General features: G+C 39.4%; 1 pseudogene; it reads right to left on the minus strand.

Annotated features, from left to right (window-relative positions):
- The window catches only part of LOC129244321 (uncharacterized), a 112,976-nt pseudogene extending 101,442 nt beyond the window's left edge, over positions 1 to 11,534 (minus strand).
- Between the last annotated feature and the right edge of the window lie 227 nt (positions 11,535 to 11,761).

Here is an 11,761-nt window from a genome sequence, read left to right on the forward strand (position 1 = left end):
TCTCTTATCGAACCACGAAACTTATTGAACATCAAAATATGTTGTAAAAATAAATGAAAAATCTGATAGCGAATGCAAATGACAATTATTTCTATCAAAAATTCCGTAGCGAATCATATGAAATAAAGAAAAATGTAAAGACTTTTATCGGCAAACAAATTTTCATTACTTTAACATACAAAATTAAGATTAAGAGAAGAAATGCGGAGCAACGAAAATGTTAATTTCCTCAAACCATTTTAACACGAAAAGCTAGTGCTGTTGTTGTTCGTTTCCCTTCCTGGGGCAGAGTGTTTCAATGAATCTTCTGTATCTCACTCTAATCGTGAGTGTGCATCGTGCTTCGGCTGACTCCTTTTCGATTGCTCTTCTCCACGTATTTGCTAGATCTCCACGACGTTTGCTACCCTGTGGGTTCCATGTAGCAGCTTGTCTCTTGCTATATATCTTTTGGGCTGCCTTAATGTATATCCTATCCCTTTTCCATTTTGTGGTTTTAATTTCGTTAGCCACAACTTCTTGCTGAGTCCAGTTCCATAACAATTCGTTGGAAGCGCCGTTTGAATCTTTTATTTTAAGCAGCTAGGCGCTTCTTTTGAAAGACCCTTAATATGCATACGGAATAGTATCGGGGAAGTATTCTGGAGGATACTTTGAAGCCGTGGTCAGACAAACAACATTTTGGTGGCAAACCATGGAAGTTTCAACACTCACAAAATTCGAGTGAACCAAGAATGGCTAAAAAACCATGTTCCGAACTTCAGACGCGAATCCGATGGATTATTCTCCTTGACCCGTTTTGAAGAGCAAGTTCCGAACCAGTCTCAAGGAGTTTAGTGGGTCAAAATATCTGGAAGTCACATTCGGGTTGCTTGCAATTCGTTTCTGGACCGTCTCAAGGCCATAGTCAAGGCAAAATGTGGTAATATCGAGCAAAATTAAGTTGATTCTTAATTTTGTGTTATTTTCACACATTTTTTACTTTAAATTGATAAAAGTAATATAATTTTTCAAACTAAATTTATGACCTTTTCATTTGGTTACACTTCGAATGCCGGGCGCTGTATATCCAGCAGAGCCCTTGATAGTTCAATGATAAGAGTCTCTTATTTTTGGTACTTCCATTGTTGAGGGCAAAAGAAATTGTTTGGTTCCCCATCCAGTAGCTTCTGATGGCGTTCCCGTGAAGTAAACAAAAGCCTTGGAAACCGTCGATTATTTTCGTTTCATAGAATCCGCGGTAGAAAACCTACGAATACGAATGCCTATTACGAATACGAAAAAATTGTAATCGTGGGTTCATGTGAACAGGAAAAAGTGTTGCCAAATTCAAATGTCAAATTTTAATATTTTGACAACAGCTCACTTCAATGTAAAGAAGACAATTTGGCAAATAATCTTTAAGTTTTTTGTCAAGTTAGCTGAATTTTCATATTAAAATGTATTCGTTGACATCTGCGGTTGTGTTAATGGAGGAAAAGAGAAGTAAAGTAGGTAGATGAGATGGCAAGAGTACCCCAGGTAGACTTCAAGTAGCACTTACGTGCCGTTTTGATGCCATAATGTGGACCACTACCTGTAAAAAGATTTAACGAGGAGAAAACCGTCTACATCCTGCTGTTGATGTAGTGGAGGAGAGAAAACGGATCTAGGCTGGAGAATTTCTTCAAGTCATCCCCAAAGGGTAGGTACGCTAAGGAATCTCAAGCGCATAGCCTTCACCTCAAATGGCCAGCCCTGAAATGAAATATAACAACATACACGCAAAGGCTCGAAATATTGTAGAAAGAATAATTGTCATCATCCACTTACAATGATGCAGCTTAAAATATTAGACAATCTATATGTAGAGCACTGGTATAAAGTTTCTTCTTAGTGACAAATAAAAAAAAATTATACAATAATACAAAACATTTGTAGTTTTCAATAAAATATGTGTCTTAATTTTTTTTTTTTCTTGACAACGCTTCGAGGCCCTTATTTTCTACTTCTAACACTTTTTGTTTTATTTCATTTTTGGCCGCATTCAAGCACTCCATGTTTCTATGGTGTCTACGCATTTCTTCCAGGTCGGCTGCTTTCAGGTCGCACATTTTTTCAAGTGCCGAACACATTCGCTGCATAGTCGAAGCGAGATTGTCTAGCTTCATATTTTACTGTTCAAAATGTTACAGACTCTTTGTTTGGAAGTCCTTTTGAAGCGCGAGCTGCTCTTTAATAAGATCTGCAGTACTTGTATCGACTCGCTTTTGGACAGTTGGTGTACGTCTCGTGAAAGAAGGACTGCAGTTATCCGACAGCATGGATACGTCCGGATCAGGTCCATTTTTCTCTGCTTCGACAGTATCGCGTAGTCCCACACTTACTGTGCCTGTGATAAGGTGCGTGCTGGTCTCTAAAGCGGTCAGTCTGATGACTTCTTCTTCCATTTCATTAAAGTGGTGCTGCTTATATCGGCCACCGCCAGTTGTTGTTTGACCCCTCTTGTTTTTGGACAATTTTCGCTTTATAAGTATAAGCCTTCCAATCTAACCACACCTGAAATAAAAATATTTTGTGCAAACGGATAATGTACTTATATAAAGCCCTTTATTACCTTTTGCCAGCTTGATACATCTTTGGTTGGTGGGCCTATACTGTTAAGCCGCTTCACAACATTTTGCCAAAACTCGGCTACCTCTTCCTTTGAGCATTAGGAGAACCCCTGAGCAATACCGAGCTTCTCCTTTCTTAGCTCCAACAAAGTGGCATACTGCTGCCGTCTTGTTACAACTGTGTACCTGTAAAAAACAAATAAAATTACATATACATACTTAAAAAATTGCTTTTTGTTTATAGTTTAGTTAATATAGGATTTACATTTTACAGCTTTCTTATTTGTTTCCTTTTAAATTTTCTTTTTATTACACGTTCTAATTTTTTTCCCTTAGTCAAACGTTGTCGTAGAAAAATTGTACGAAACTGTAAGATTTGACGTTACGAGTGTATTCAGTGAATGCTACTCTACGAATTTCGAATGTGCGTTCGGAGCTATTCGAATCGTATGATTACAATTTCTTAGTTTCTATGAAAAACAGTCTACGACGGATTCTATGATAGGGCTGAACATTGAGTTGCTATAGTTTTTTCGCGTATATGAAAAAGCAGGAAGCTATACAATTACGAATCGGCAGGTGAATTTCTAAGTAAAGCTCAAAGAGCAGACGTTTTTTACCATTGTTCTGTCTGCTTATTCCCGCTTATGTCTTTTAGTGGAGTTTGACTTGCTGTGTGTCACCACAATTGGCAATTTTTTGACCTAATGTTCCTTTTATTTCTAAAATTTTAGTAATGGTGAAGAATAATTGATGAATTTGGTTAATGTAAGATAATAGAAAATATTTCAAAGTTTTACATCAAAAAACGTTACTAAACTCGATTGAGTAATTCTTCGTTTGTTGCAGCTGGAAACTAGTTGTGTGACTTCTTATTCACCCTTCAAATTTCACCCTATAGACACGCCTGCTTTGTGAGCTCATGCAAGTTATGTCCTGCTAGTAGCAGTTTGTTTGAAAATAAAGAAAGCTCTAAGCAAATCAGAACATTCACACTCACGCGTAAACACAAAGAGAACCACTATTTTATTGAAATCGGTTCATTTGCTGACTCACGCGGAAGCAGCTGGCAGCCCCAGCACTCAGAATCGGGTGCGGTAGGCTAAGAATGTGTCCGCCTTAAACTAAATATTATTGCAACCTCAACATATAAAGAATAAAGAAGAATAAGAACCAAAAACTGATACAATTAACGAACTTCTGCACAACTGATTACATGATGATTCTTTTTTAATATTTTCCTTTTTATATAAAGTTGATGAACAATAAATTTGTATAGAAGAAGCCTTCGAAAACATAGAAAGAGCAGCAAAAAAATATGGACTTAGAACTAAATGAAGACAAAAATGAAGCAATTTTTTTAATTTTATCGAACTTTTTCATACACAATGTCATATACTCAAAATCGGTGGCTATGGTTTCGAAGAGTGAAGAATTAAGTATCCAGGAGTAAACATTAATCGTGACAATAAAACTTCTACAGAAAGTAGTCACACAATTCTTATGGCGAACAGCTGCTATTTTACTTTGTTCCAACACCTAAAAAGCCATCTTCTAGGCAGGAGATAAAAGAACTATATCGAAGATTTCGCTGCATCGCTCAATTAGTATTCCCACCATACCATACGTAAGTGAAATTCGTTCACTCAGGGATGCGGACAAACAGAAGCTGCTGATCATTGAGAGCAGAGTTTTGCGAAAAAAGGCAAACAGCGGAAACGCTACAATCATAAACTCGAACAACTGTTCGCGCACCCGTCTGTGGGAACCACAATAATTACACAGTCCTGCGAGGGTGAGTTTCTAGAATGGCTGTACTTGTTTCTTCTTGTTTTTTATGCGCTGAAAACAAATCTGACCTTCAAAATGCTCCATCACGTGAGGATTTTTGGTAAATGAAGCCTAAAAGGTCAAAAAATGGCCATTTTAGCCATTTTTGATAATTTTTTTTTGGGATAGAAAATTTTTTTTTTTTCAATTTTCGACGAAAAGGTCGCATAGTACAACTCTTTAGCTTTAAACCCCATTTTTTTAAATTATTGTACGATTTTTTAAAAAAAAGTTACGACATTTTGAAATTAACAGTTTCAGTTACGCCAATAGGCGTTATACCCAACGTATACGTAACTGAAACTGTTAATTTCAAAATGTCATAACTTTTTTTTAAAAAAATCGTACAATAATTTAAAAAAATGGGTTTTAAAGCTAAAAAGTTGTACTATGCGACCTTTTCGTCGAAAATTGAAAAAAAAATGTTCTATCCCAAAAAAAAATTATCAAAAATGGCTAAAATGGCCATTTTTTGACCTTTTAGGCTTCATTTACCAAAAATCCTGACGTGATGGAGCATTTTGAAGGTCAGATTCGTTTTCAGCGCATAAAAAACTACAAGAAACAAGTACAGCCATTCTAGAAACTGAAAAAAGTTAAATTTCGCAGGCCTGTGTTATCAATAGATTGATATGGACAGGCCATATATTAAGGGGTAATACCGGTTACTCGGGTAAGGAAAGCTGAAATCACTTTATATGCCTGTAAACGTATGCTTGGAAGAAGATGGGGTCTTCAACCTAAGCATACATTATGGTTGTATAAGGCGGTAATACGACCTATTTTGTCGTATGGTTCGGTAGTTTGGTGGAAAGTTCGAGGGAGAGATTACAATACCAAATTACTCGGCAGAATACAAAGATCAACCTGTGCAATAACGGTCGGTGCTATCAGATCATGTCCTAGGGATACTCTCAATGTACTGATACAAGTTATTCCAATAGACCTACATATGTTTTAAGAAGAGGGCAACCATGAGTGCATTTAGGTTGAACGAAGTGGGTCGCTGGTAAGAAAAAACTTATGGTCATGCCAGTCTACTATTGCGACAAACTCAGTTAACCTCGGTGAGGACTGACTACATCCTCCCGACAGTAACATTCAATAGGAATTTTGCCACTCTCTTTCCATCTAAGGAAGAATGGAATAAGGGATTCTCTCTAAACAACTTCGGCACTACAGTCTATGCAGATGACAGTAAAATGGACTGTGGTGTTGGAGCTGGTATATATTTTCTCACATACTTAAAATTGCGAAAGCTGTACGTCTCCCCAATACCAGCAGTGTCTTCCAAGCGGAAGTACTGGCAATTAGGCAAGCCGGTAGGCTACTAATCGCAGATTTCTCTTTTAAGAACAATATCGCTATTCTTTTGGATAGCCAAGCACTGATATTCAGTTACTACAAACTCTATGATGGTGGAACAAAATAGGAATAGCCTCACCACCTTGAGTGTAAATCATAAAGTTACCTTAATCTGGGTGCCGGGACATCGGAATATTGAAGGTAATGAAAAAGCAGATGAACTGGAAAGAGAGGGATCTGTCATTAGGTGCAGTCAAGAATATAATTTCCTAAAAATTCCTCCGAATTGCGGATTGTAGATGGAAAGACCAGACGAAATGCAAAAACGAAAGCAGAACGTTATGGCCTACCTACAACTTCAAGCAATCGTCGACATTAATAAGCATAAAACGACGGGACGTCTGGAGACTAACGGCAGTCATAACTGGTTTTTGGTATATTGGAGAACAAGTAGCCGAAATGGGTATCCCTCATAATACATACTGTCACAGTTGTAAACAACTGGAGAAAGGGGAAACAATCTTCCATTTCCTCTGTGAATGCCCTGCACTATGGAAGGAGAGAATATTAACCCTCGGCAGGCCGCTGTTCGAGAATCTCGAACAACTGTCTGGCTTAGACATCAACAACCTAATAAGCTTCTTAAACACCACAGACTGGATATAGTCATGCCATAAATAAATGGTACTCAAGTTGGTAACAAGAATGTGGCAACAAAATCGTGCAGAACCGCTAGTTGGATTTTGGAAGAATCACCACTCAAACCAAACAACCAACCAGCCAACCAACCAATTACTCATCCCAACAAATACTCTTTGGTATGTGCCACAGGCCACAGAAGAAGGGACCGGCCGCCGCTCAGATGAATTGACGGTATAGATGAAGACGGAGGTTTTTTTTATGTTTTCGGCCATAGGGGACGCGTTCAAGAAACCAAACCAATTGGAGGCATAAGCTGCGGCAAGAAAAGCGCCGGCTAGAATTGTCCAGCCAAGAATTATGACACTTTGAAACTCTATTACATAAGATGTAGCGGCGGCTGTCCTAGCCGAATGGGTTGGTGCATGATTACCATTCCGAAGTGCGTAGGTTCGAATCTCCGTGCATGAAACAGCTAAATGATAGACACATTTTTTTCTCATAGTGGACGGCAAACATTCATGTGTATTTCTGCAATGAAAAAAATCCCCCTAAAAAACATTTGTCATTCGGAGGTGACTTAAAACTGTAGGTTCTTCAATTTGTGAAACAACAACAAGATGCACGCTACAAATCGGAGGAGGAGCTCGACCAAAAACCTAATATAAGTGTACAAGCCATTTATTTATTTTTTATTATATAAGATGTAGGGATAAGGCACTATAAAGTATAGAAATTTTCACAAGTTTTGCCGCATTTTCAGTTTAAAACTATAATTGTTGTAAAACCACAAATTTATTTTTCAGGTCAGCAGTGCAATCTCACTTTTTAACACATTGCATTAAGGCAGCTACAAGTCAACTGCTTAGCTCTGTTTCCACCAGTCACTCCACTCACTACTCGCCACACTCCCTTTATTCGCTTTAATTGGAGTACAATTTACAGTCACACGCTTGGCTGCGTGTCAACGAAGTATCTATGCACCTCAACACTCGTCGATGCCCGCAACACTTGCAACAGTGTCAGCAGCAAGCTGCAGCATAATGCGATTCGTAGCCGCCACCACCACTTGTGGCAGGAAACGCAAAGTGCGACCAACGGCAGCGGAGTGGAGCGAGAAAAGAGTCAAATTGTAGAGCACTTTTTCAATTTAATGAGGTGCTTATTTTAAATTTACACTCACTTGCGCTGGCGAGTACGCAGACGGAAAGCGGTGACGAAGAGCGAACTGCAGGAGGAACAAACACAGAGAAATAAAGATACTGGTGCTAGGTGCTGTAGAGTAAGCAACCGGATGCAATGACGCAAGCCAACTGCAGGCAACTGTGCTACTGGTGCTGGTGTGCGAGCATTGGCTGAGCTGAAGGAAACTTCAATAGCTGTGCTTGTGGCCTGAAAAGCCGGATGCTGTTCAAGTACTTTTTTTCAAAACTCACACACCAAGCATTTGTGTGCACCTTTCTGTTGGCTGTCAAATGTATGTATGTGTGTATGTGCAACAACTGAGGTGCGGTGGTAAAAAAATGTTTGCGGTAAAACAGTTTGCGCAAAGGATAATGACAGGACATTGCAATACACAGTAGTGAGTGAGCAACGAAGGACACAGTCACTGGATACGGACAGACGACTCTTGAAGGATCTCAACGAACGAATTTGGTTTCAACTGTCATTTTGATGTGCACACATAACCGCAAAGGCGTGTTTTGTGTGTGACAGAATATTTTACAGGGTGGGCAAGAGATGTGCGGCGTTAAGTAGTGATGAGTGATGCTGAAATTGTTGCGCATACGTAGAAGCTATTCAAGGCTTTTGCAACTCTCATTAAAATTTGAAATATAATACTTGTACATAAATCTTTATTAGAGAATTAATAGCAATTAAAAAGAAGCACATACAAAAATAACTGAAAATTGTGTTACGTCAACTGAACGCGGCATTTCAGGCTAGCATCGTCCGGATTACAATACCGGGTCATATTTTGACCGCCACCCTTCTTAAAACTTGGCTGTTAATGCAGGAGAAAACGAAAAATCGAATAGTTATTTTAAAATATTTACGGACAACAAAGGTTTTAACGAGTTTTTTATCAAATACAGTGTAACTTCTCCTAACGGGCTCCTCTATAAGCCTTGCAACTCCCTTGAGCGGAAATTTTTTTATATACCAAATTGTATGTCTTCTCCTGGACGGATTAAAGCTGACTGACGGTGAATGTCCGCACAGGAGAGGCTAATTTTTTTGTTTGTGAAATTTAGTGACTACTAGCGTTGTCCAGCTATGTTTCTATGGCTCCAATTTCTTGCTCGCAATTGCAGGAAAATTTATATCCATGCACACTCTCCATCATCATCATTCATAGTCTTAAAATGCGAGCTGCGTTAAAGCTTTCTTTCTTCTCCTTTAAAGGAGCGGATCTCGAGTTTTTGCTTCTTACTTAAGAATTTCCAAATGGTTTCCAACAGCATTTATCCATGTATTCATCGGTCTGCACTTGGCCTTCACGCCCATTAGCCTCCTTGTCAAGGCTTTCTTCACGGTACAGTCAGCAGGCATGAGGGTCACGTGACTTGGCCATCTTAAGCGCTGTGCTTTAAAAGATCGCACAGCTGCCTTGTGCGAGTCAAGTAAGTTCGTTTCTTCATCCATTCTTATTCGGCCAAACATTTTTCTGAAAACTTTTCTCTCCATGTAAGCAATCTGTGCGCAGTCAGAAACCTCCAGAGGCCACGGACTTGTGAGACGTATATTAAAATTTGTCGGATAAGAATTTTGTTTATAGCTAACTTTGTGTACGGGAATAAGTTTCCGACCTTTCTTAGCCAAAGTTACGAATTATTTAAACAATTAAAGAATACATGATATTATGTGAAGTATGTTTCATTGGAAGGTACAATTTTACTCCATCTTTCAAGCAGCATACGGATTTCTTTGACGAAAAATTCGATTTCTTTTGACTTAATACATTCATTGAGCCAGTTTGCGATGCCCCCGTAAGAAGTCAACTGCTCTCCAATAAGGACTGAGTGCATTGGAACAGATGGTAATCCGAAGTTGCAATGTCTGGGCAGTAAGGCGGGTGGGGCAAGATTTCCCTATTCAGTGCCTCTAAATATTTCTGGACTGATTTAGCAACATGTGGCCTGGAGTTGTCATACAGCAAAATCACTTTGTCATGTCTACCGTCACCGTCCCATTCCGGCCGCTTTTCTTTGAGAGCTCGAATACAAACGCATTAGCTACTGCACAAGATAACCTTTCAAGTATGAATATTTTGTTTCCTTTGCTGACGATGGATCAGGTCCATCACACCTGGCAGGCTCCAATATTTTCGACGCTTAAGTTCATCATAATAGATCCATTTTTCATCGCCAGTGACGATGATATGGCATGGTAGGTAGGTAGGTAGGGTGGTTGTCGTAAGACACACTTAGACCTTCGGCAGGTCCATTGTGATACCAATGGAGCTTCTCCTTACTCTACGTGTTCCCTTTCAAACCATCCGGTTGCTTTAATAAACGAGCAGAGCTTCGTTAGTTTTAGATGGGCTATATCCGCTACATCGGTTAGAAATGCTGTATCGAGGGTGCGCAGCCTTCTCCTAGCTAGGCTTTCACACTCACATAAAAGGTGTCTGACTGTTTCCTCTTCTTCTGTATTTAGACAGCTTCTACAGAAATCGAAGTAAGGTAGTCCTAACCTTCTAGCGTGGCTGCCTATTAAACAATGACCTCATTTTTCTTATAGATTCTCTGTTGAATCTTAGCAAGATCTTCGATCGACCGCTGTTCCAGTTCGGCCATGTCTGTCTGCTTAGTTCGCATGTTGTGAGGTTTTGCCAGATTGTATTTACCTTTTCGATGGTTTCCCTGTCTATAAGTAATTTACAAGTGGCTATAGGCATGGGTATCATTCGAGATCGAGGGTTGTACCGGCTCTTGCAAGTTCATCCGCCTTACAGTTTCTTGGAATGTCCCTGTGGCCTGGTACCTAGATAAGGTGCACCTTGTAGCACTTAGATACGTCATCTAGTAGTTTAAAACATTCTAGAACTGTTTTTGACGAGTGCGTTTTTGATTCCAGCGCTTTTATTGCTGCTTGACTGTCCGAGTAAATGAAGACTTCATTTGTGGATAATACTCTCGTTTTTATTTCTTTAAGCCCCTCTTTTATGGCAGTGACTTCCGCCTGAAATACACTGCAATGATCAGGTAAGCGAAATGATTGGCATACTTCGAGTTTGTCGGAGTAGACCCCTCCACCTACTTTGTTATCCAGTTTTGAGCCATCTGTGTAGATGTTTAAGTCATTTATCTTAACAATGAGCCCGTTATTCCATTCCTCTTTGGAAGGAAATACTGTGACAAAGGATTTATTAAAATTGATGTCCGTTGTGTTGGGAATGCAGGGGAATTGTTCTAAAATTGAGGAGTGTTCTCTTTGGTTCGTTCTGAGTAGGCCGATTTCTCTTAGTCTGAGAGTTGCTTTGGCAGCTGTTTGCTTACCGTACTGCTCTATTGGTAAAATGTTAAGCATAATATTTAGTGCATCTGTGGGTTTGGTTCTGAGGGCCCTGCAGATGCAAAGACTGGCCTCTCTTTGTACGTGTGCCATGGTTCTTTTAATGTACAATTTATCTAAAGCTGGCCACCATACTAATATGCCGTATGTTAGGATAGGTCTGACAATTGCCGTGTAAAGCCAGTATACGATAGATGGGGAGAGACCCCAACTTAGTCCTATCAGCTGTTTACAAGAGTATAGTGCTATTGTCGCCCTTTTTACTCTATCTTCGACATTTGCCTTCCATGTTAGCTTTCGGTCTAGTATTAGATCTAAGTAGCGGGCCTCATCACTAAATGACAGTGCCGTTCCGTCTAGAGTCGGAGGAGTTATATTTGGCAATTTGTGTTTCCTAGTAAATAGGATGAGTTCAGTTTTATTGGGGTTGACGCTTAGCCCATTTGCTTTTGACCAGCTTTCAACCATATTTAGTAAATCCTGCATGACTTCTATGAGTGTATTGGGGAATTTCCCCCTTACTACCATTGCAACATCGTCCGTATATGATGTGGCATACAGTTACCTGTTTACTGATTTGTGGACCACTCCAATCGTGTGCAAACGTTGACTGACGGTAGATCTGTCAACATCTAACTCTTTAGACATATCATGAAGGGTTCGACATGCGTCTTCATCCAATAATTGTTGTAGTTCAGTATCTTCGAATTTCTTCGGTGGCCCTCTGTTATCTTTAACACTCACGTCGCAATTGCCACTTTGGAAGCGTCGAAACCACTATTTACAAGTTGTATTTGATGGAGCGTGATTACCGTAAATATTGATCAATATACGGCACGTTTCAGCTGCACTTTTCTTTAAAAGGTAAAAATAAA

This window comes from Anastrepha obliqua, chromosome 4, assembly GCF_027943255.1.
Source record: "Anastrepha obliqua isolate idAnaObli1 chromosome 4, idAnaObli1_1.0, whole genome shotgun sequence".
In the NCBI taxonomy this organism is placed as follows: domain Eukaryota; kingdom Metazoa; phylum Arthropoda; class Insecta; order Diptera; family Tephritidae; genus Anastrepha; species Anastrepha obliqua.